Source organism: Lycium barbarum, chromosome 3 (assembly GCF_019175385.1).
Source record: "Lycium barbarum isolate Lr01 chromosome 3, ASM1917538v2, whole genome shotgun sequence".
Taxonomy (NCBI): domain Eukaryota; kingdom Viridiplantae; phylum Streptophyta; class Magnoliopsida; order Solanales; family Solanaceae; genus Lycium; species Lycium barbarum.
In genome coordinates this window covers 74,423,669-74,449,147 of record NC_083339.1, presented here as the reverse complement: position 1 = coordinate 74,449,147, position 25,479 = coordinate 74,423,669, and positions in this window count along the sequence as shown.

The following is a 25,479-nucleotide window of genomic DNA, read 5'->3' as shown; positions in this document are numbered from 1 at the left end:
TGTTGGGGTGAGACCCGAGCCGATTAAACCTTTCGAGGTATTCACTCCGGTTGGTGATCCCGTAATAGCGAGACAAGTATATAAGGACTGTGTAGTCATTATATGTGATCGCCAGACGACAGCGGATTTGATTGAACTCGAGATGATAGATTTCGATGTAATTATGGGTATGGACTGGTTGGCATCGTGCTATGCTAATGTTTGCTGCCGGACCAAGGTAGTTCGATTCCAATTTCTGGGAGAGCCCATACTTGAGTGGAAGGGTAATACAGCTTCCCCAAAGGGTAGGTTTATTTCCTACCTTAAGGCGAGAAAGATGATATCCAAAGGTTATATTTGTCATCTAGTTCGGGTTCATGACACGGAAGTGGAAGTGCCGACTTTCCAGTCTATCTCGGTAGTGAATGAATTCCCAGATGTGTTTCCCGATGAGTTACCAGGCCTTCCTCCAGAAAAGGAGATTGATTTCGCCATTGATGTATTACCAAACACCGAGCCTATTTGTATTCCTCCGTATCGAATGGCTCCAGCAGAACTGAAAGAGCTAAAAGCACAGCTAAAAGATTTACTTGAGAAGGGGTTTATAAGGCCTAGTTCTTCGCCGTGGGGAGCACCAGTCCTGTTCGTAAAGAAGAAATACGGATCTCTACGAATGTGCATCGACTACAGGAAGTTGAACAAAGTGACAATAAAGAATAAATACCCTCTTCCCAGAATCGACGATTTGTTTGATCAATTAAAGGGTGCTAAATGGTTCTCCAAGATAGATCTGAGATCGGGTTATCATCAGGTGAGAATTAGGGAAGCAGATATTCCCAAGACTGCCTTCAGGACAAGATATGGTCACTACGAGTTTCGAGTAATGTTGTTTGGGTTGACAAATGCCCCGACAGTGTTTATGAATTTAATGAACAATGTGTTTAGGCCATTCTTGGACCTCTTCGTGATAGTATTTATCGATGATATTTTGGTGTACTCTCGCATAGAGTCAGAACATGCAGATCATCTAAGGATTGTTCTTGGCGTTCTTCGAGATCGAGAATTGTATGCAAAGTTTTCAAAGTGCGAGTTTTGGCTTAATTCTGTTGCATTCCTGGGTCATGTTATTTCAGATGATGGTATCTGAGTCGACACTCAGAAAATAGAAGTTGTGAAGACTTGGCCAAGGCCTACGACACCCACAGAAGTTCATAGTTTCCTTGGGTTAGCAGGATATTATAGAAGATTTGTAGAGGTCTTCTCATCTATTTCAGCCCCATTGACAAAGTTAACCCAGAAGTCGGCTAAATTCCAGTGGAGTGATGCCTGTGAGCGTAGCTTCCAAGAGTTGAAAAACAGGTTGACCTCAGCGCCAGTGCTAACACTTCCAGAAGGATCAGATGGCTATGTAGTATAGTGTGACGCCTCCGGTGTGGGATTAGGATGTGTATTGATGCAGAATGGGAAAGTTATTGCATATGCTTCGAGACAGTTGCGAAAACATGAACAGAATTATGCCACTCATGATCTTGAGCTAGCTGCGGTCATTCATGCATTGAAAATGTGGAGACACTACTTATATGGTGTGCACGTGTACCTCTATACGGATCACAAAAGCCTTCAATATATTTTCAAACAGAAGGATTTGAACCTGCGGCAAAGGCGATGGTTAGAATTACTGAAGGATTACGATGTGAACATTCTATATCATCCAGGGAAGGCGAATGTAGTAGCAGATGCACTTAGCCGCCGATCGATGGGTAGTTTATGTGGAGTTCCTTCAGAAAATCAAGAAATGGTTCGTGAGGTCCATCGGTTAGGAAGTCTCGGCGTACGACCAATTGATTCAGGAGATGCAAGTATTAGCATCAATGACCCCACAGTTTCATCATTGAATCTAGAAGTGAAGGAACGGCAATATGAAGATCCTCAGTTAAGCCACTATCGAGATCTATCTCAAGAAAAGGAAAAGTCTCCATTCGAAGTTTCCATAGAAGGGGTTCTTAGATATCGAGGCCGGCTATGTGTACCGAATGTGGCAAACTTACGCCAACGGATTTTAGAGGAAGCACATTATTCCCGGTATTCTATTCATCCAGGTGCAACCAAGATGTACCACGATCTCAAATTGATATATTGGTGGAATGGCATCAAGCGAGACATAGTAGAATTTGTAGCACAATGCCCAAATTGCCAGCAAGTGTAGGCCGAGCATCAAAAACCAAGAGGCTTATTGCAAGCAATTGAGATTCCTACATGGAAATGGGAAGAAACTAATATGGATTTTGTGGTAGGATTACCCCGTACGCGAGGGAAGTGTGATTCTATATGGGTGATCGTGGATAGACTCACGAAAGCAGCTCATTTTCTCCCCGTTAGAACCACATATTCAGCGGAAGATTATGCTAAATTGTATCTCAAGGAGATTGTACGACTTCACGGTATTCCTTTGGCCATTATCACAGACAGAGGGGAACAGTTCACAGCCAAGTTCTGGAAGTCCTTTCAAGAAGGTCTAGGTACTCAAGTTAGGCTCAGCACGGCGTTCCTTCCGCAGACCGACAGACAAGCCGAGCGTACTATTCAGACCTTGGAAGATATGCTATGAGTTTGTGTGCTGGACTTTGTGGTAGTTGGGATGAGAATTTGCCTCTTATTGAATTTTCCTATAATAACAGCTATCATTCCAGTATTCAAATGGATCCATACGAGGCCTTATATGGAAGGAAATGCAGATCTCCAATTGGATGGTTTGAAACCGGAGAAGTACAATTGATAGGCCCCCCCGACTTGATCCAACAAGCAGTTGAAAAGGTTAAAGTGATTCGAGACCGACTGTTAACAGCTCAAAGTCGCCAAAAGTCTTATGCAGATAATCGCCGATGAGACTTGGAATTTCAAGTGGGCGATTGGGTGTTCCTGAAGGTATCACCGATGAAGGGAGTGATGAGATTTGGCAAGAAGGGAAAGCTAAGTCCCAGATATATCAGACCCTACCAAATCATTCGCAAGGTGAGTCGAGTAGCCTATGAATTGGACTTGCCTTCAGAGCTCGAATCCGTGCATCCAGTATTCCATGTTTCGATGCTCCGCAAGTGTATTGGAGACCTAACAAGAATAGTTCCGGTTGATGATGTGCAAGTAACAGAGAAGCTAACATACGAGGAAATGCCCATTGCCATTTTGGATAGACAAGTACGAAGGCTTCGGAATAAAGAGGTTGCGTCAGTCAAAGTTCTATGGAGGAACAATAATCGGGAACAAATGACATGGGAAGCGGAGGAGAAGATGAAATCTGTGTACCCCCATTTGTTCCAATCCCCAGAAGAGATTCAAGATGAGACGTCGATGATGTAAGGTATGTATGTTGTAATTTTATGTTTTTGGTCGTGTGTGGCCATAAATGTGTTGATATTGTGATATAGCCCTGTGAGGCGAAGATATTGTGAGATGTTGCAATGGGAAGGTAGTGTCCAAATTACAAAGGAAACTCTGGCAAAATTTTTCTAGAATCCCCGAGTGTCGAACATTCGACGACGAATGTTCCAAAAGGGGGGAAGAATGTTACACCTCGGAAATTCCTCCGTACTTGTATGATGAGTGGAATGATGAAGAGTTTGAGTGTATGATGTTTTGTTAAGTCGGGAATGGCTAATTATGAATTTTTGGAAATAAGAAAGTCGCGGAAAATTTTTAGCCCAGTGGTCGTATATGGCACTATACGGCCCGTAAAGTGATTTATGGACCGTATATGCAATCGTCCTTCAGCTTGCCAAAAATCTCAAGTTCTGCCCAGTGTTGAATATGGTTAAATACGACCCAGTTTACGGCCCGTAAACTGGTTTACGGTCCGTAAACCAGGTCGTAAACTGCCATGTTCCTCAGCCAAAACTTTCTGTTTTTGAAATGATTAAATACGGCCATGGAGGAAGGACCGTAAATCAAAATACGGTCCGTATATGGTGGTTTACGACCACTGTTCATCCCGACAAGAATTCATTAAAGAATAGATTTTGGGATTATTAAGAGGGACTTAAGCCCATTTCACGTCATTTTTCATCCAAACACTTCAAGAAAACTCTAGAGTGTTCTTCAACACTTCAACTCTAAGAATATCAAGAAAATCCAAGGAAACCTAAGATTATCAACACCAAATTCATAAAAATAAGTGTAAGAACACATCAAAGGATCTTCTAAGTCAAGAAATTCCCAAGAAGGTGGAACTAGGGTTTTGGTCTGAGTGAAGAATTGCAACTCGAGACTTGTTCAACCATCATCCAAGGTAAGTTTCATGATTATTCCATGTTGTTTGAAGTATTGGAAAGCTTAGACACTTGAAATGTAGAAGAACATAGAAATGGGTCATTATTGAGTCAATAGTGACATAAATGAATGATAGTGGAATTGAACTATGAATATTGAAGTGTTGTGAGTACAAATACGTTATAAATGATATTTATATCATGAAACAATCATTAAATGCATGAAAACGCAAGGATGAGCTAGAAGTAGAAATAAGGGAAAATTGGAGGAAAATGGTGGATTTTGCCAAATGTACGTAAACGGCGATTGTCGATTGTGGTATTGTAAGTAATATTATGAATGTTGGGAGTTAATATAAAACATGAGAAAAGTAGTATGAGCGAAGGAAGCGTTGTCCAACTTTTCCTAGAATTAACGATGCGTTCTTGTAGTTAGTTTACTAATGTTGATCCGAATTCTCTTATGAAGGTAACGACGTGATATCGACGGAGAACAAGTGAGTGATATCATAGCTAACCGACAAAGGTATGTGAGGCTAGTCCTTCTTTCTAATGGCATGAATCTTTTAGCTTGAATCCCTATTCCTTCCATGAGTTCTCACATTCTAAGAAGTTAAAAGCTTATACCTATGAATGTCTATATGAGATAAGTTATACGATATGATGACACTAGAATGATGATGATGTTATTCCTTGCCTACACTCACCTTATGTACTAGTCCTTTCAAGGTGAGGCAGAATGTCCATAATGGTTCCATAATGTAACCGGGGGATCAGGACCTTACGTCACCCCGATAGAGTAAAGTTAATCATGAGCCTTATACACGCATTAAGATAAGTATTTTATGATAAGCATATTACTATGAGTATTTACGTTAAGCATTTCATGAGCATTTCACACCGTGCCTAGTTGGTCGGGCAGACACCGCTTCGGCGGGCGGCGATACGGATACACCACGACCTTTGGGCGTGGGCAGACACCACTAGTGGGCGGCATGAGATGGTACCCCGGACGCGGGAGGCCTGGACGCGGGCTAATATTATTGATTATCACACCATTCCGACATGGACGGGCAGCTTGCATATGATGCATACATGTTATGACGATGAGTATGAGTAAGATAGCATGCATTACTTCATTTATGATTATCAGTCAGATCCAGATGTCTCATGTTGATGTTATCCCCATATTATTGATGTCTCCTTTCATTATGTATGCCTCTCATACTCGGTACAATATTCGTACTAACGTCCTTTCTTTGGACGCTGTGTTCATGCCCACAGGTAGACAGGGAGGAGAGCTTGGCCCAGGTCCTCAGTAGCTGTCAGCTGATAGATAGCACTCCATTGTTCGGAGGTGCTTATGGCTATTCTTTTGATGTACATTCATATATGCATATTTTGGGCATGACGGAGTCTTGTTCCGTCTATGTATTCATTATGTTAGTAGAGGCTCGTAGATACGCAATGTGGGTTAGATGGTCTCACAAGATGTTTTCATATGTATGTATATTATTTTGATGGCCGAGAGGCAGACGTATATAAAGTATTTATGTTTTGATTAAATATTATTTTCCTACAATTGGTATGTAAAATTGATAAAAGAGTATTAAATGAGCAAGACAAGTATTAGAGTGAGCGGTGATCGGTAATTTGCTCTGGGTACCCGTCGCGGCCCCTAGCTGGGTCGTGACAATACTGAAGACTCTTATGATCTATAGAAATATCTACATGGACACCATATAAATAATGTCTCCATATCTTTAGTGCATGAACCACTGCGGCCAATTCTAGATCATGGGTTGGATAATTCTTCTCATGTTTCCGCAATTGCCTTGAAATATACGCAATCACCTTACCACGTTGCATCAATACACAGCCTAGCCCAACACCTGAAGCATCGCAATAAAAACATATCCTTCGAAGCCCTCTGGAAGTGCCAAAACTGGGGCAGAAGTCAATCTACCTTTCAACTCTTGGAAGCTACGTTCACAAGCATCTGTCCATTGAAATTTTGCCTATTTCTTGGTCAACTTTGTGACCGGTGCAGAAATAGAATAAAAACCTTCAACGAACCTCCTGTAATAACCTGCTAAGCCCAGAAAGCTACGAACCTCCATAGGAGTTGTGGGCCTTGGCCAAGTCTTCACGGCCTCAATCTTTTGACTATCCACTCGAATACCATCGACTGCAACAATATGCCCCAGAAATGCCACTGAGTTCAACCAAAACTCGCATTTGGAAAACTTTGCAAACAACTCTCGAGTTCGAAGAACTCCGAGGACAGTACGCAAATGATCCGCATGTTCTGCCTCGGATCTAGAATACACCAAGATATCATCGATAAATACGATCACAAATAAATCCAGGAAAGGCCTGAACACATTATTCATCAGATCCATAAATACTGTCGGTGCATTAGTTAGCCTAAATGACATTACCCGGAACTCAAAATGACCATATCTTGTTCTGAAGGCTGTCTTAGGGATATCTTTCTCCCTAACTCTCACTTGGTGATACCCGGACCTCAAATCTATCTTTGAAACCCATTTGGCACCTTGCAATTGATCAAATAAGTCATCGATCCTCGGGAAATGATATTTGTTCTTAATTGTCACCTTATTCAATTGCCGGTAATCAATGCACATTCTCAGGGAGCCATCTTTCTTTCGGACAAACAATACGGGTGCTCCCCACAGAGTCGAACTAGGCCTAATAAAGCCTTTATCAAGAAAGTCTTTCAATTGCTCCTTCAACTCTTTCAATTCTGCGGGAGCCATTCTATAAGGAGGAATAGATATAGGCTTAGTGCCTGGCAACACATCAATAGCAAAATCAATCTCCCGCTCGGGAGGAAGGCCTGGAAGCTCTTCCGGGAACACATACAGAAATTCATTTACTACGGGAACTGACTGAAGAGTCGGCGATTCAGCTTCTACATCTCGAACCCGAACTAGATGATATATGCAACCTTTCATGATCATTTTCCTTGCCTTTAGATAGGAAATAAACCTACCTTTTGGTGATGCCGTGTTCCCTTTCCATTCTAAGACTGGTTCTACCGGAAATTGGAAACGAACAATTTTCATTCTACATTCAACATTGGCATAGCAAGAAGCCAACCAATCTATGCCCATGATAACATCAAAATCCACCATTTCTAGCTCATGCAAATCAATCATGGTACGACGATCACAAATCATAATTACACAATTTCTATATACTCGGCTAGCTATTACCGATTCACCCACGGGTGTAGACACCTCAAAAGGTTTAATCAACTCCGGTTCGACTCTAAATCGACCCGCAACATACGGAGTAACATATGACAAGGTGGAGCCCGGATGAATCAAAGCATACACATCATGAGAGAATACCGATATTATACCTGTAACCATGTCAGGGAAGACTCAAGGTCTTGGCGTCCAGCCAAAGCATAAACACGGTGCTGAGGACCGCTAGAACTGGGAACTCTCCCTCTGCCTCTACCATGGCCGACTGGCGCATGTGAACCTGGCCCTATAGGGCGTACAGATGCTGAACACCCGGCTACCGACCCTGATGGCTGGGTCCTACCTCTACCATGAATTGAGGGGCAATCACGCATAATATAGCCTGGTCGACCACATGAATAGCAAGCATTAGAACCCAATCGACATCGACCCCAATGCGACTTCCCACACTGGGAACATCGTGGTGTGGGTGGCCTTGACTGGCCTAAATCATCTCTAAACTGAGACCCCGAATAACTCTAACTCGGCCCGGAACAAGTAGGTATGTCGAATCTCTGAAAACCGTGGAGGGGCACTAGTCGTAGAATAGCCGGAGTGCCTGGACATCTGTTGTCTGTGTCCGCCTCTGAACTCACTTGCCGACCCCGAAAATCTGGCCCTCTTACTATGACCCCTATCCTGCTCGCGTTCACTTCTCTGCTGCTGTAGGCTTTCCTCTAAGTTCTGAGCGTCGGCCTGAATACGTGCAATATCCATATTGTCCTGAAGGGACGCAGTCAAACATCTATCCATCAAATGTGGCCCGAGGCCTTTAACAAATCGGTGCACCCGGTCACCCATATCCGCTACCATGGCGGAAGCATATCTAGCCAAAGAATTGAAGCGGAGACTATACTCTAGAGCACTCATGCTACCTTGCCTCAAGTTCAAAAATTTGTCGGCCCTAGCTCGCTGAACTTCTGGAGGCATATAATGTCGGAGAAAAGCCTCAACAAACTCTTGCCATACCGGGGGAGGTGCATTGGCTCCCCTTGAAGCCATCTAAACCGTATACCATTGGATCGAGACATCTCTCAATCTATATGACGCTAGCTCCACCGATTCAGTGTCTAAAGCATGTATCAATCGAAGCGTCCGCACCATACCATCAATGAAATCCTGAGGGTCCTCCTCCGGCTTTGACCCAAAGAATTCCGGAGGGTTCAAGGTAATGAAATCACGGGCTCTCGCACTAACAGCCCTATCACCTTGCCCTGAACTTTGCCTCTGAGTCTGGGATGCAACCAATTGAGTCAGCAAATTAATGGCCTCTTTCACATCTTGGCCCGAAGCATCCGGTGGAGGAGCTGGAGGTGCTGGAGCTGGGGCTGAGGCTCCCTCACGCTCCTCTAATATAGGCACTGAACGGGAGGACTGAGATTGAGCCGCACTCTGGGACTCACTTTCCTCTACTACCGGTGGCGGTGCTCTTTCAGTCCGTTTTTCTGCCACCGTCTTGCCCTTTTGGGCTGATGTAGCCTTTCTCTTTACAGGCATTTCTGAAATACACTACACACGATTAAGGAACAAGAATTTCTTACATCATAGGTTTATCGCACGGTTCTTACGAAGAAAGAAGGTCATTCATTCCTATAATGTGCGCAGCTTCTTGTTTATAAGTGTGGCGCGCAACACACCCATAATCAAGACGCTACTAGACGCGGCTCGTAGACACACCCTAGGACTGAACTGCTCTGTTACCACTTTTGTCACGACCCGTCTAGAGGGCCGCGACGAGCACCCGGTGCTAGCCCACTCGGGCACCCCTTAACTTACACTTATGCTTACATCTAGGTAAGCCATACAATTAAACATATAAATCTATTCATTCGTCATACTAGTCCCATTGGACGACAATTGTCACGACCCAACTCCGTAGGCCGCGACTAGTGTCCGTGCTGGACACTCAAACGTACCCAATAACCCAAATTAGCAACGACAGAATATTTTCAAATATAGAAGTCGCTTGGCGTTAATAATAACCATAAATGAACCGACACCGTACATGGAAGCCGATGAGGCTGTCACAGATCATATCATACCCAAACATATACAGAACCCACACAAGTATGTCTACAGACCTCTACAGATCATAACAAAATCATAAGACGGGACAGGGCCCCGTCATACCCCTGAATAGCATACATATATATAATAGCGACGGACTGTACCAACATATAGGCTCTGGACAAAAGAGCGCTCCCAACATAGCAGAATAGATGTCCTAGGCAGGCGGTCAGCAAATCTGTCTTCTGTACCTGCGCGGCATGAAAATGCAGCCCCCGAAGAAAGGGGGTCAGTACGAAATATGTACTGAGTATGTAAAGCACAGAACGTAGTAAACAAAGTCATAATCAGAACAGAAGGTACAGAAAATGGACAGAATATCCAGATTAGCAAAATATTGATCATAAAGCATAAATAGTATTTGATGAAAACATATGTCGTAGCTGGTCCCAATACGGAACAAGATCATAACCGAAACAGGACTTACAGAGAAGTGAGTGTGACCTCCGAAGTATCAAATGCATATTTTCAAAACATGAGGAGTGTGTTCAGAAACATATACCATATCATGTCCGGCCCGTGCCAAGGGCTCGGCGAAACAGAACGTGGCCACCCCCCGACGCTGGTGCCACCATACATAAGGAACAGAGTAGGGGATAACCCCGTAACATAACATATCATATCATATCAGATGGCCATATCAGATCATATCATATCAGAATGTGTGTACATGGCACAGCATACTCCAAAACCCATGTACATATATACCTGCCCCCTCACATCGAGGCACGGCGAACAATGCAATGGAATACGCTTGACAACATATCCTGGCCCGGGCTCAGTGTGGGAAACATTGGGGCATCCACGAATGGAGTAGTGAGAGACTAAATGCAACAAAATATCACAGATTTCCAGAGACTCAATGAGGCATATCGAATGACAAATCGAATCAATGAAGTCGGACAGAATCATAGTAGGTGTATGTCGTATGTCATAATGAGTTACGGAAGAATAATCCTTCTGGGATCATTTTCATATTCCAAAATAGTCTACCAGGCTCGAGGGAATCATTAAAACAATTTTCCTTAGTAGTTAAAAGGATAGTTAAAACGTTTCATTTTTATATTGTTCGAAAATAAGGCAATAGTACAATAAGAGAGCAAAGCGGGAATAGTGGAGCTAAACGTAATACAAAAATATTGTACCTTTACAGAGACTCAATATAGTATCCAGAATAAGTATCATTAGTGGTTGGAAACGTAGTTAAGACGTTTCGTTAAAAATTGCTTGAAATCAAGTTACAAAGGACCATAAGGGTAATATCGGAAATAGTGGGCCCGCCTCGGGAAAAACAAGGCGGCGGGCTCAATTTACGTATTTTAAACTTGTGGGGTCATCTACAGAGGTCTTAGGGATGTTCCATAACTTTCTAGGCAGTTTGGAGAAGTTTGCATAATTTTTCAATAAAGTATACTTAAAGGGTTCAATCATATTGAACGAAAAAGTGATAATTTCAAACGCGGATTCCGATGGGCAGAATATCTTCCGAGGCCCGAATCCGCTTCTAGTATACCTAGGGCATGCCAAAAGAAGGATCGGGATAGCTTTACATACCTTTTACGCACTTTACGCCTTTCCAAGTTCACTTCCCGTTTCGTCCAAAATCGGCAAATGGTCACATTTACCAAATGTTAACCATAAGGCTTTAGGCTTAAATCTAAAGTCAACACTTTTCTACATAAATTTGGGCAGCATCTCCCCTATACATGTAGCGTCCCCGAGAATTCAACTCGGCCAAAACAATCAACAACAACCCAACAACAACATCAACAACAACAACAACAATCACTATAAACACAATCTAACTTAACTAGCTATCTTTCCGACATAATGTCATAACCTTCATTTCAACTTCAATTTCCAAACTAATCTCAATGGTTTCTCATTCACCATTAATCTAGATCATCACAATATAATTTAGAAGCATTTCATATCGTTTCCACAAAATATTCATACGATATATAAAATATACAACTTTCCACCAAAGTCATAATTCATTCAAAACTTCTAACCTTTGACATACACATTCATAATATGATTCCATCTTCCAAGTTCATCAATAACCATCATAATTTGCACCCTAACAACTTCATTTTCATAATGTCGTAAGATCATACCTAAACGACATAAGCTTCTACATTCCATTTCAATGCAAACTTATATCATTTTACCTTTATTTACATTGCAAGCATCACAACAACACAACTAACATATTAAACAAAATTTGATTCAATCTCATTTCCTCAAGGAGTGCCACACGGCCAAGTGCCCCTTTTACCATTTCAACCAAATTAATTTAACTTACATTCTCAATATAAATTCCACACTACTCACAACTAGAATACAACATAAATTCAACTCACCATGGGTATACAACCATATACATACACGGCCACATAACATATCACATACCCTCTTTGCAAACTTTCATTTTTCCATACTTTCAACTCATTTCCATATACTACAACACAAACAAACCTTCATAACATAGCAAGGAGGGATAAATTCTTACCTTTTCTCTTCAACTTCTTCACTTAATTAAGTTGTTATATTGAAGAAACAAGTGCTCCTTCCTCCCAAACAATTGCACCAAGTTATAGAGGACCCTTAATATAGTGGGAAAATCACAAAACAATAATTTTTGGAGGGAGAATTTTTATGGTGATTTTCTTGAGCATAGGGCCGAATGGCCTTTCAAGGTTTGCTCTTGTTCTTCATCTTTTGTTTTCTTGAAGCTTCTCTTAGATAAATAATGAATATATGGTCCTTTATATTAATTTGGCACATGGAAAAATTTATTAAAATTGTGGGCTTGGACCATGCACATGGCCGGCCACCCTTCTCTTATGGGCCTTAATTCCATCCAATTTATTTTTAGCCCAATGACTTGTGGATCACATTTTTGTAATTCCCGAAACTAATTTCCGAAATTCCAATTTTGCCCTTGGCCTTCCTCAACACTTCCACACCAATATTGTTCATGAGCAACACCCACATAGATTAATTCAAATCAACATATGACCTTATTCCTTACATATCAAGATTATTTCGAATTTTCCCGAACACGCAAAAATACGGGATATAACATCCTCCCCCCCTTTAGAACATTCGTCCTCGAATGTTAGACTGGTCCTATAGGGTTTGTAAGTACTTCGGGGGAGTTTCTTTTACGCCGCACAAGTGATACACATTCGCCTTGAATATAATCAAGTAAGGAATTTAGATTACCTGTGGGCATAAGAAATAAGTGAGGGCACTTCTTTTTCATTCCGTCCTCTACTTTCAAGGTCATTGCTTTTTACCATAAGACCTTAACAGGGGGGTATATCTTTAGGGCGTCATTTCTACGTCTGGCGATTCAGAATAATTATAGATTGTTATTCGTTAAACAATTCCTCCGTCACTTGAATATCATTCACTGGAAATGTTCTGGAGGGATCACCAACACATTTACGGAACATGGATACATGAAATGCCGGACGTACCATTTCCAGATCAAATGGTAGATCTCGCTCGTAAGTGACATTCTCCATCCTTTAAATAATCTGATAAAGCCCGATATATTGCGGACTGAGCTTACTCTTTCGCGTCACGCTTTTCATAGGCGATACTTCAAAAATACCCTATCGCCGACCTGGAATTCCAAGGGTCGACGCCGTTATATCTGCGTATGACTTCTGACAACTCTAAGTTGCTAATTGTCTCCGTCGGGTAAGTTTCACTTTATCAACGGCCTGCTGGATCATATCTGGCCCGATAAATTCTGTTTCGCCAGTATCGAACTAGCTGATCAGTGACCTGAATTTTCTGTCATACTAAGCCTCATAGGGCCATCCGAATGCTGGAATAGTAGCTGTTATCATAAGCAACTCGATCAATGGCAGGTGGTCATCCCGGATACCTCTGAAATCAATAACACATGCCCGCAACATATCTTCTAGCGTCTGTATAGTGTGCTCGGCCTATCTGTTGCTCTGAGGTTGAAATACTGTGCTCAAACTTATCTGAGCCCCTAATCCTTCCTGAAAACAAATCTAAATTAGTCATAAACTGAGTATCTCCGTCAGTGACAATAGATATAGGAACTCTGTGGAGTCTCACTATTCCTTTAATACGTATAGCCTGGCATAATCCTCAGCTGAATAAGTGGTTCTGACGGGGAGAAAATGGGATAATTTTGTTAGCCTATCAACCATACCCCGTATGGAAATCATACTTCCGTGGGGTGCGAGGCAAACCTGTAATGAAATCCATATTAATTATCTCCCGCTTCCAAGTCGGAATTTCCATTTCCTGAAACAGTCCACCCGGTTTCTGATACTTAATTTTAACTTGCTGACAATTTGGGCACTGGTCAACAGGCCTTACGATGTCAGGCACACATAATCTGCCTCGGTATAACAATACTCATCCGGTAAAACTTCGAGTTGGATCTTTTCCTTGTCAAAGGTCGTATCTCTGTACGACACCAGAATAGGATCCTCAAACTGACGCTGCTTTACCTTTCCCATGATCGATAATTCGGTAACTTCTTCGGACGAAATTCCAATATCTTCAGAACCGACCAAACGTACTCCAAGGATAGCTGACTAAAGAGTTTTTTACAGACCAATTCTTTATTTCTGAATGTACGCCGGTCAAGCCGTCCGTAGACTCACGACTAAGTGCATCTGTCACAGCTTTAACTTTTCTAGGGTGGCACAAAATATTAACATCATAATCTTTCAATAATTTGAACCATCTTCTCTGCCGCGAATTCGGCTCCCCCCTTTTTAGGGTTATACTCCTACCATATTCATGTCTTTTCTTTCTGACCTGCAACTTAATTTTCTCTTCGAGACATTAACGGAATCACAAGTATATAGTACGCAATCTTATCCGATAGCTGGTACTCAAGTAATATAATTAACGTAGTTGTTTATCTCATAATAATCACATTCTTCCTTCATACCCATTCCTTACCTGTCATTCTATTTGATCGACAATCGAATCATTCGATATTCACATAATTCATCATTTCATGCCATAAGTTTTCCTTCGCCCTGTACTATTCCATTTTTGTTTGTTTTCGCAATTGACTTCGTACTTTGCCCGTCGACTCTTTCAGAGGCTCCGCTTAATTACGTTTCTCACGGTTCACTTCTTCTAACATTTGGATCTCCTTACCTTCCACTCGATTATTCTCCTTTCTTTCCAAACATCATTGTATTAGGATCTTTCAATCCCAACCGGTAGCAAACCGAGTATCAATCGATTTCGTACATTGATACCACACCTTTCCATTTTTCTCGTAAATTCTATCCAGTTAATGTTTCCCGTATGTTACAACACTGGCTATTAGGGTTCACCAATCAATCGACACAGTCATAAATGGGGGCCCTACGCATACATATATATATCACTACCATTTCTTTTACAACACATCTTCAATCACTTGTTCGAATTTACTCTAATTTCAGGCTGCGCTGCTTTTTCTTTCTTTTTAACAATCTAACCCGTCTCAGCTCGTGTGACCCCTATAAAGTTTCTAACCATTCCACATATCCTAATTCCCTTTAGGTTACCCCGAATTTCCTATTCGTCTCTTATACCTATGTTTGCAAAACCTTTTGCACATTTCCCAGGGGGTCACCCATCCCAGAATTGCTCTGGCACTGGCACGCTTAACCTTACAACTTTAATGCATTTAGCCACGTTAAGACCGGTATAATTACATCGATTACCCCGCACAGCCTTTGTCACGTAATTTAAGACAAATCGGGGTCTTAACAACTTTTCAAAATGTTCTCGTAGCGGGTCCCACCCCGACCTAGCGAGAATTCTTTTACCTTTCTGACTATATGGTTACCGTGTCGCCCCCTGTAAACCCTCAATATTTACCTTCATGCATATATATGTTTCTAGACAGCCCACGAGTTTAGGTTTTTATTCCACAAATTCCATCTCCAACCAGTCGAGGAAAACTGATAAAATATTACTGTAGGGTATCTTCCGACCACCAGCAAAAGAAGCTAGAGTCCGACGAACTTCGCGGAATCTTTTAGTACATAATTCACCTAATTACCTCCACGTTTATATATATATATATATTTGAGTCGTGAGCGAACCGCTCAATTCCTGACTGCTTGTCATACACTTTGTATTCTCCCAATTAGAGGAAACTTGATCGTCGGACATTTTTGCCCTTCACATGGGCTGTGCTAAAACAAAATGGGCTGGAACATTTTCCTGGTCCCTCCAACTAAATTGCGAATTCACTACTCGTATATGTTTTCTCGAGATAAAATTTTTCCGATAAGGGTAATGCTTCTCACAAATGACATGGAGGGTACCTCTTAAACTTTTAACCCAACATAAGAGATTTACCCTATCGGCATCGACTTTCAAGACATAAAATACATATTAAGAATTTATATCTTATTTTCCTGTTTATATTTCTTGAAATATTTGGGCAGAGGTTCCTCTGTATTTCTTACTATCCCAAAACCTGTACACAGGAAATACCAACCATGCCTCACAGGGCCAACACATATACGTATATTCGTATCATATCATATCGCATCATAGCCACACGGGGCTAACAATTTCAGATAAAAGTATAAATATGCCGAGGCTTACCTCACATGCCCAACTCAAACTGCACCTACTACACTTTCCTTTTTAATTTTCAACTTTATGTTTCAATCGTATTCCAAACACCTTACCCAGCATACATCTTTCATATCATTGCTTACCTGTGTACTGTGTAGCTTCCAATATCATCAGTCGCTGTCTTACGTCGATACCGTTCCCCAGCTGCAATCAAGGGTTAGTAAAGAAAGGAATTCATTTCCTACAGTTGGCTCTATCGCACAATCTAAGAATTAAAGAAAGGTAACACCCTAAATGTCCTGTAGCCTCCTGTTTATAGATGTGGTGCACAACACACCGATAAACAAGACTCTACTAGACACGGCCTGTAGACATTCCGAGGACGAACCACTCTGATACCACTTTTGTCACTACCCAACCCCGTAGGCCGCGACTAGTGTCCGTGCTGGACACTCAAACGTACCCAATAACCCAAATTAGCAACGACAGAATATTTTCAAATATAGAAGTCGCTTGGCGTTAATAAAAACCATAAATGAACCGACACCGTACATGGAAGCCGATGAGGCTGTCACAGATCATATCATACCCAAACATATACAGAACCCACACAAGTATGTCTACAGACCTCTACAGATCATAACAAAATCATAAGACGGGACAGGGCCCCGTCATACCCCTGAATAGCATACATATATATAATTGCGACGGACTGTACCAACATATAGGCTCTGGATAAAAGAGCGCTCCCAACATAGCAGAATAGATGTCCTAGGCAGGCGGTCAGCAAATCTGTCTTCTGTACCTGCGCGGCATGAAAACGCAGCCCCCGAAGAAAGGGGGTCAGTACGAAATATGTACTGAGTATGTAAAGCACAGAACGTAGTAAACAAAGTCATAATCAGAACAGAAGGTACAGAAAATGGAAAGAATATCCAGATTAGCAAAATATTGATCATAAAGCATAAATAGTATTTGATGAAAACATATGTCGTACCTGGTCCCAATACGGAACAAGATCATAACCGAAACAGGACTTACAGAGAAGTGAGTGTGACCTCCGAAGTATCAAATGCATATTTTCAAAACATGAGGAGTGTGTTCAGAAACATATACCATATCATGTCCGGCCCGTGCCAAGGGCTCGGCGAAACAGAACGTGGCCACCCCCCGACGCTGGTGCCACCATACATAAGGAACAGAGTAGGGGATAACCCCGTAACATAACATATCATATCATATCAGATGGCCATATCAGATCATATCATATCAGAATGTGTGTACATGGCACAGCATACTCCAAAACCCATGTACATATATACCTGCCCCCTCACATCGAGGCACGGCGAACAATGCAATGGAATACGCTTGACAACATATCCTGGCCCGGGCTCAGTGTGGGAAACATTGGGGCATCCACGAATGGAGTAGTGAGAGACTAAATACAACAAAATATCACAGATTTCCAGAGACTCAATGAGGCATATCGAATGACAAATCGAATCAATGAAGTCGGACAGAATCATAGTAGGTGTATGTCGTATGTCATAATGAGTTACGGAAGAATAATCCTTCTGGGATCATTTTCATATTCCAAAATAGTCTACCAGGCTCGAGGGAATCATTAAAACAATTTTCCTTAGTAGTTAAAAGGATAGTTAAAACGTTTCATTTTTATATTGTTCGAAAATAAGGCAATAGTACAATCAGAGAGCAAAGCGGGAATAGTGGAGATAAACGTAATACAAAAATATTGTACCTTTACAGAGACTCAATATAGTATCCAGAATAAGTATCATTAGTGGTTGGAAACGTAGTTAAGACGTTTCCTTAAAAATTGCTTGAAATCAAGTTACAAAGGACCATAAGGGTAATATCGGAAATAGTGGGCCCGCCTCGGGAAAAACAAGGCGGCGGGCTCAATTTACGTATTTTAAACTTGTGGGGTCATCTACAGAGGTCTTAGGGATGTTCCATAACTTTCTAGGCAGTTTGGAGAAGTTTGCATAATTTTTCAATAAAGTATACTTAAAGGGTTCAATCATATTGAACGAAAAAATGATAATTTCAAACGCGGATTCCGACGGGCAGAATATCTTCCGATGCCCGAATCCGCTTCTAGTATACCTAGGGCATGCCAAAAGAAGGATCGGGATAGCTTTACATACCTTTTACGCACTTTACGCCTTTCCAAGTTCACTTCCCGTTTCGTCCAAAATCTGCAAATGGTCACATTTACCAAATGTTAACCATAAGGCTTTAGGCTTAAATCTAAAGTCAACACTTTTCTACATAAATTTGGGCAGCATCTCCCCTATACATGTAGCGTCCCCGAGAATTCAACTCAGCCAAAACAATCAACAACAACCCAACAACAACATCAACAACAACAACAACAACAACAATCACTATAAACACAATCTAACTTAACTAGCTATCTTTCCGACATAATGTCATAACCTTCATTTCAACTTCCATTTCCAAACTAATCTCAATGGTTTCTCATTCACCATTAATCTAGATCATCACAATATAATTTAGAAGCATTTCATATCGTTTCCACAAAATATTCATACGATATATAAAATATACAACTTTCCACCAAAGTCATAATTCATTCAAAACTTCTAACCTTTGACATACACATTCATAATATGATTCCATCTTCCAAGTTCATCAATAACCATCATAATTTGCACCCTAACAACTTCATTTTCATAATGTCGCAATATCATACCTAAACGACATAAGCTTCTACATTCCATTTCAATGCAAACTTATATCATTTTACCTTTATTTACATTGCAAGCATCACAACAACACAACTAACATATTAAACAAAATTTGATTCAATCTCATTTCCTCAAGGAGTGCCACACGGCCAAGTGCCCCTTTTACCATTTCAACCAAATTAATTTAACTTACATTCTCAATATAAATTCCACAATACTCACAACTAGAATACAACATAAATTCAACTCACCATGGGTATACAACCATATACATACACGGCCACATAACATATCACATACCCTCTTTGCAAACTTCCATTTTTCCATACTTTCAACTCATTTCCATATACTACAACACAAACAAACCTTCATAACATAGCAAGGAGGGATAAATTCTTACCTTTTCTCTTCAACTTCTTCACTTAATTAAGTTGTTATATTGAAGAAACAAGTGCTCCTTCCTCCCAAACAATTGCACCAAGTTATAGAGGACCCTTAATATAGTGGGAAAATCACAAAACAATAATTTTTGGAGGGAGAATTTTTATGGTGATTTTCTTGAGCATAGGGCCGAATGGCCTTTCAAGGTTTGCTCTTGTTCTTCATCTTTTGTTTTCTTGAAGCTTCTCTTAGATAAATAATGAATATATGGTCCATTATATTAATTTGGCACATGGAAAAATTTATTAAAATTGTGGGCATGGACCATGCACATGGCCGGCCACCCTTCTCTTATGGGCCTTAATTCCATCCAATTTTTTTTTTAGCCCAATGACTTGTGGATCACATTTTTGTAATTCCCGAAACTAATTTTCGAAATTCCAATTTTGCCCTTGGCCTTCCTCAACACTTCCACACCAATATTTTTCATGAACAACACCCACATAGATTAATTCAAATCAACATATGACCTTATTCCTTACAAATCAAGATTATTTCGAATTTTCCCGAACACGCAAAAATACGGGATATAACAACAATGCCTTTATATCATAATTGGCATCTATGCCACATCAACGTACATGAGCCGACGAGGCTATCAAAAGGATATACAAAATATAGGCCGACAAGGCCAGACATATCTAACCATATACACGTGGCTACGAGCCTCTAAGAAGGGTATAACATATCACATGAGCGGGATAGGACCCCGCTATGCCCAGAATTATATACACAAAAGAATAAGTACCCAAAAGCTATGGCTCCGAATGAAATGGAGCCCTGCTATGTAATCTCTAAGAAAGCAGCTATGGATCAAGCCTGTCTCCCTGGGCACCTGCGGGCATGACGCAGCGTCCACAAACAAAATGACGTCAGTACGAAGAATGTACTGAGTATGTAAAGCATGATCAATATCAACATAGAAGCATAAATAGCAACATAAGAAACAGCATAGGATGGGAGATGGCAATATCATCGTCATATGCACTTACTTGCCTTTCATAGGAACTTTCCATTGCTAATACGTATTTGTGTACATACATCATAATCCGTATTCCATTATAGTACCCGTACCACATTTGTGCTCGTATTCGTATACATGCCCTTATTCACATTCATATACATAGTCATATCATATTCGCATTCATATCATATACATAATCATTTACATAGCATACTCGACCACGTAGGATAGGTGTTTCATACATACTTGGCAAACCAAGGCTCAAGGTTGCTCATACCTGGCCCTACCAAGGCTTCAGGGTTACATCTACCTGGCCCTACCAAAGCGTTAGGGTTATCCGTACCCTCTGCAGAGGTGTGCGCACGTTTCGTAATCGTATACATACTTATTTACATATCATACCCGACCTCATAAGCTCGGGGTTCCATAATAGTCGAACATAGATACATACACATACTAGCTCATAAGCATCATCACTATTAACATTATTATCATCATCGTCATCATTATCGTCATCGATATCATTATCACTATTATTGTCATTCGTCACATCTATCTTTATATGCTTACTCGTTGTACGAGGAACTAGTACGATCGTAGCGTATCAAGAATCGTGAGCTTACTAGCTCGGAAGATCAAATCACTTGAAAGACATCATAGACTTATGGAAGATTTAGACGTTTGGCCAAAGAACCATACCTTACAAAAGAAGGGTTAGCCTTACATACCTTTCCGTTCAACTGTTTACCACTTGCGCTTTCTCCTCCAATGCTAGCGTTTCTACCTTCATTAAAGTCATACTATCGTTAGAATCGACAACTAGCACACATGACTGAAGCTAGAGAAAATCGGACAGCATCTCCTCCATAATGTATCTCAACTCCCAAACGTCAATAATAAATTCACGATGCCATAACAATAGCCACTACTCATTCACATTATCCATATTTCTAGACTTACATTCAATTCATCCATAACCATGGCTATAACACACAACTATTTCCATTCACGTACATTACTCTTCTCATGTTCTCAACATCATTTATAACACATTTACATCACAATACATCAAGACTCATAACTCAATTCAAACTATTTCTCCCAATGTCACTATTCATCATTCATGACCCATTTTCCTATACTCATCTAATGTCCAAGCATTTGACTCTCAAATACCTTAAACAACATATAAATACCATAAATCTTATCTTAGATGTTGTAGGAATGAGCCTTGGATGATAATACTCCACTTTGAGCAAAACCCTTATTTATGTCCATTTGGATTTCTTGACCTTGGATGATCTTGATGGTTTTCTTACACTTGATTCCCTTGATTTATGTTGTTGATCACCAAATATCCTTGAACTCTTGTGGAATATATGTAGAGAGATGTTCTAGAGAGAAGGGGTGTGATGTAGAAGTGAAATGAAATAAGCCTTGGTCCCCTTATTTAATGACTTAAAAAAATCTGATTTGAAGTGCACAGTGGTCGTAAACTTGGTTTACGGTCCGTATTCCAGTTTACGGACCGTCCTTCGTGGTCGTATTTAATCATACCAGAACCAGAAACTCAAACTGAGATGTGGTTATTTACGGACACAGTTTACGGGCCGTAAACCACTTTACGGTCCGTATTTTGGGTCGTATTTAACCATTTGCTCATTTGCCAGAAAGTTGAAGTTTTGGAAGCCAAAATACGACATGGCAGTTTACGGACCGTATACTACTTTACGGTCCGTATTTCACTTTACGACCAACTGGCCAGAATGCAAACCTGCAACTTTTCACATTTCCAAAACCTATAATTATTCATTATGGAGCATAACCTATCTCTTATTGCAATTGCCTTCGAAATCTTACTTAGGGTCGTCAAATGTTATCTCTTACTCATGAAAACATCGGATACTCGTACTCCTCGCGGGTCCATTCACTTGGACAACAATGGAGGACTTTTCCAAGGTGTAACAGCTTTACCATATTTGCAGGGTCATGCATGCTACAGAGACCGAGGCAACAGAGTTAGCGACTTTCAGGCTTCGTGATATAGCTATCTTATGGTATGAGAGGTGGGAGCATGCCAGAGGTCCTGAGGCACCTCCAGTGCGTTGGTCTAAGTTTTCAGAGGCCTTTTTTTATCATTATTTGCCATTAGAGATATGAGAGACGAGGGTGGATAAGTTCTTAACTGTCTAACAAGGTAGTTCTAGCATTCGTGATTATTTCCTCCGATTTGATTCCTTGGCTAGATATGCTCCATCATTCTTTGATTCATCGAGGGCTAAGATTCACAGGTTCATAGCGGGTCTGCACCTCGATTATGTTAAGGCTTGTACCACTGCGAGGGTGAGTAATAATATGGACCTTGCTCGTATCTAGGAATTCGCACAGAACTGCGAGGATCGTAGACGTTAGCGGCAGGCGACTGAAAGGATAGAGAGGGAGCATCATAAGAGGGCTCAGAGTACAGGTCAGCAGGGTGATAGTAGGGGAAGCTTCAGACCCAAGTACCAGGGTAGGCCATCACCAACTCAGTCTCAGGGATACAGATCAGGGTCTTATATTCCATATGGACCGGGTGAGAGTTCCCGTACATCCGGGTCACAGCAGCAGAGGGGTCCGGGACAGGCTAGATCACTACCACAGAAGTGTGGTAATTGTGGTAGAGCGTACTATGGGTGATGTCAGTATGGGTCGAGGGCTTGTTATACTTGTGGCAGCCCAGATCATTTCATAAGGGATTTCCCACATGGGAGACCTACTGGTATGGCGCAGCAAACAGGTTCTATAGCAGGGTCATCAGCATTCGTGCGTCCTTCTGGGTGCGGGTCTCAGTCTTCAACAGCTAGAGACAGAGGTAGATGTGGAGCTTCTGGTGCAGGCGGTGCTTAGAACCGCATCTATGCTTTGGCAGGTCGTCAGGACTTGGAGTCTTCACCAGACGTTGTGACAGGTACATTTGATAGTCTGTTCATATAGTGTTTACGCGTTGATAGATCCGGGGTCTAATTTTTCCAATGTCACTTCATTTATTGCGGGGAAATTCGGTATAGCGCCAGAGTCGTTGAGTGAGCCATTTTTTGTGTCTACTCCTATTGGTGAACCTATTATTGCTAGGAAGATTTATTATGGTTGTTCTATAGTTGTTTGTGGTCGTCAGACCATAGCAGATCTTATAGAATTACAGGTGGTCAATTTTAACATCATTATGGGGATGGATTCGTTAGCTTCTATTTATGCTAATGTGGGGTGTTGGACAATGATTGTCACGTTCCACTTCCTCGGGGAACCATTTCTGGAATGGAAAGGTAATACGGCTTCGCCAAGATGTAGGTTTATTTCCTATCTCAAGGCGAACAAGATGATTTCGAAGGGTTGTATCTATCATATATTTTGAGTTTAGAATACAGAAGCAGAACCGCCAACTCTTCAGTCCCTTCCTGTAGTTAATGAGTTCCCATATGTGTTTCCAGATGAGCTTCCAGGCCTCCCACTAGAGCGATAAATTGACTTCGCTATAAACGTACTACCGGGTATTCAGCCGATATCCATCCCTCTTTATATGATGGCCCCTGCTGAGTTGAAGGAGTTGAAGGAACAGTTGAAGGATCTACTAGAGAAGGGATTTATCAGACCTAGTACGTCACCGTGGGAAGCCCTAGTATTATTTGTGAGAAAGAAGGATGGTTCGCTACGAATGTGTATCGACTGTAGGTAGTTGAATAAGGTGACGATTAAGAACAAGTATTCACTTCTAAGAATAAGGTATCGACTAGATATTTCTCGAAGATAGACTTGAGGTCAGGTTATCACCAGGTCAGGATCAGAGGGAAGAACATTCCGAAGACAGCATTTAGGACCAGATATGGTCATTTTGAGTACCTTGCTATGTCTTTCGGGTTGACAGATGCGCCAGCAGTGTTCATGGAATTGATGAATAGCATATTCAGACCCTTCTTCGATCCATTCATGATAGTATTTATTGACAATATTCTGGTTTATTCTCGATCAGAGACTAAGCATGCAGATCATTTGCATGTGGCACTCAGAGTCCTTCAGGATAGGAAGTTGTATGCGAAATTCTCCAAATGTGAATTCTGGCTAAACTCTGTGGCTTTCCTAGGGCATATTATTTCAGATGAGGGCATCAAAGTGGATACTCGGAAGATAGAGGCTATGAAGACTTGGCCTCGACCCACGACGCCGACAGAGGTTCGTAGTTTTTTGGGTTTAGCAGGGTATTACAGAAGATTTGTAAAGGGCTTCTCTTCTCTTTCTACCCCATTGACTAAGTTGACTCAGAAGGCAGCCAGTTCCAATAGATAGACGCTTACGAGCGGAGTTTTCAAGAATTGAAGGACAGGTTGACTTCAGCACCAGTTCTGGAACTTCCAGAGGGGTCCGAGGGTTATGCTATCTGTTGTGACGCTTCGGGGGTCGGACTGGGTTGCGTATTGATGCAGCATGTCAAGGTGACTTCTTACGCTTCTAGATAACTCAAGAAGCACGAGAAGAACTACCTAACCCACGACCTTGAGTTAGCAGCCGTGAATCATGCACTTAAAATCTGGAGACATTTCTTATATGGCGTTCATGTTGATATCTATACAGATCATAAGAGTCTTCAGTACATCTTCAAGTAGAAGGAGTTAAAATTGCGACAGAGGCGGTAGTTAGAATTGCTGAAAGATTATGATGTTGATATTCTGTACCACCCAGGGAAGGTGAATATGGTAGCAAATGCCCTCAGTCGCAAATCTATGGGTAGTTTAGCATACCTGCGGCTGGAAAAGGAGAGTTGGCTCATGAGCTTCTTCAGTTAGCCAATTTGGGTATTAGAGTGATAGATTCAGGAGATGCAGGAGTTACTATTCAGACTACAACAACATCATCCTTAGTAGCCGAGGTGAAAAGGCATCAGTATAAAGACCCTTCATTGACCCATTACAAGGATACAGCTCCGCAAAAGAAGAAATCACCATTCGGGATTACTGGAGATGGAGTCCTCGGGTATCGAGGTAGGCTGTGTGTTCCCGATATTGCAGGGTTACATCAAAAGATTATGGCAGAGGCTCATTGTTCCCGCTATTCTATCCATCCGGGGTCAACAAAAATGTACTGCAACATCAAAGAGTTTTATTGGTGGGATGGAATAAAGAAGGATATAGCAAAGT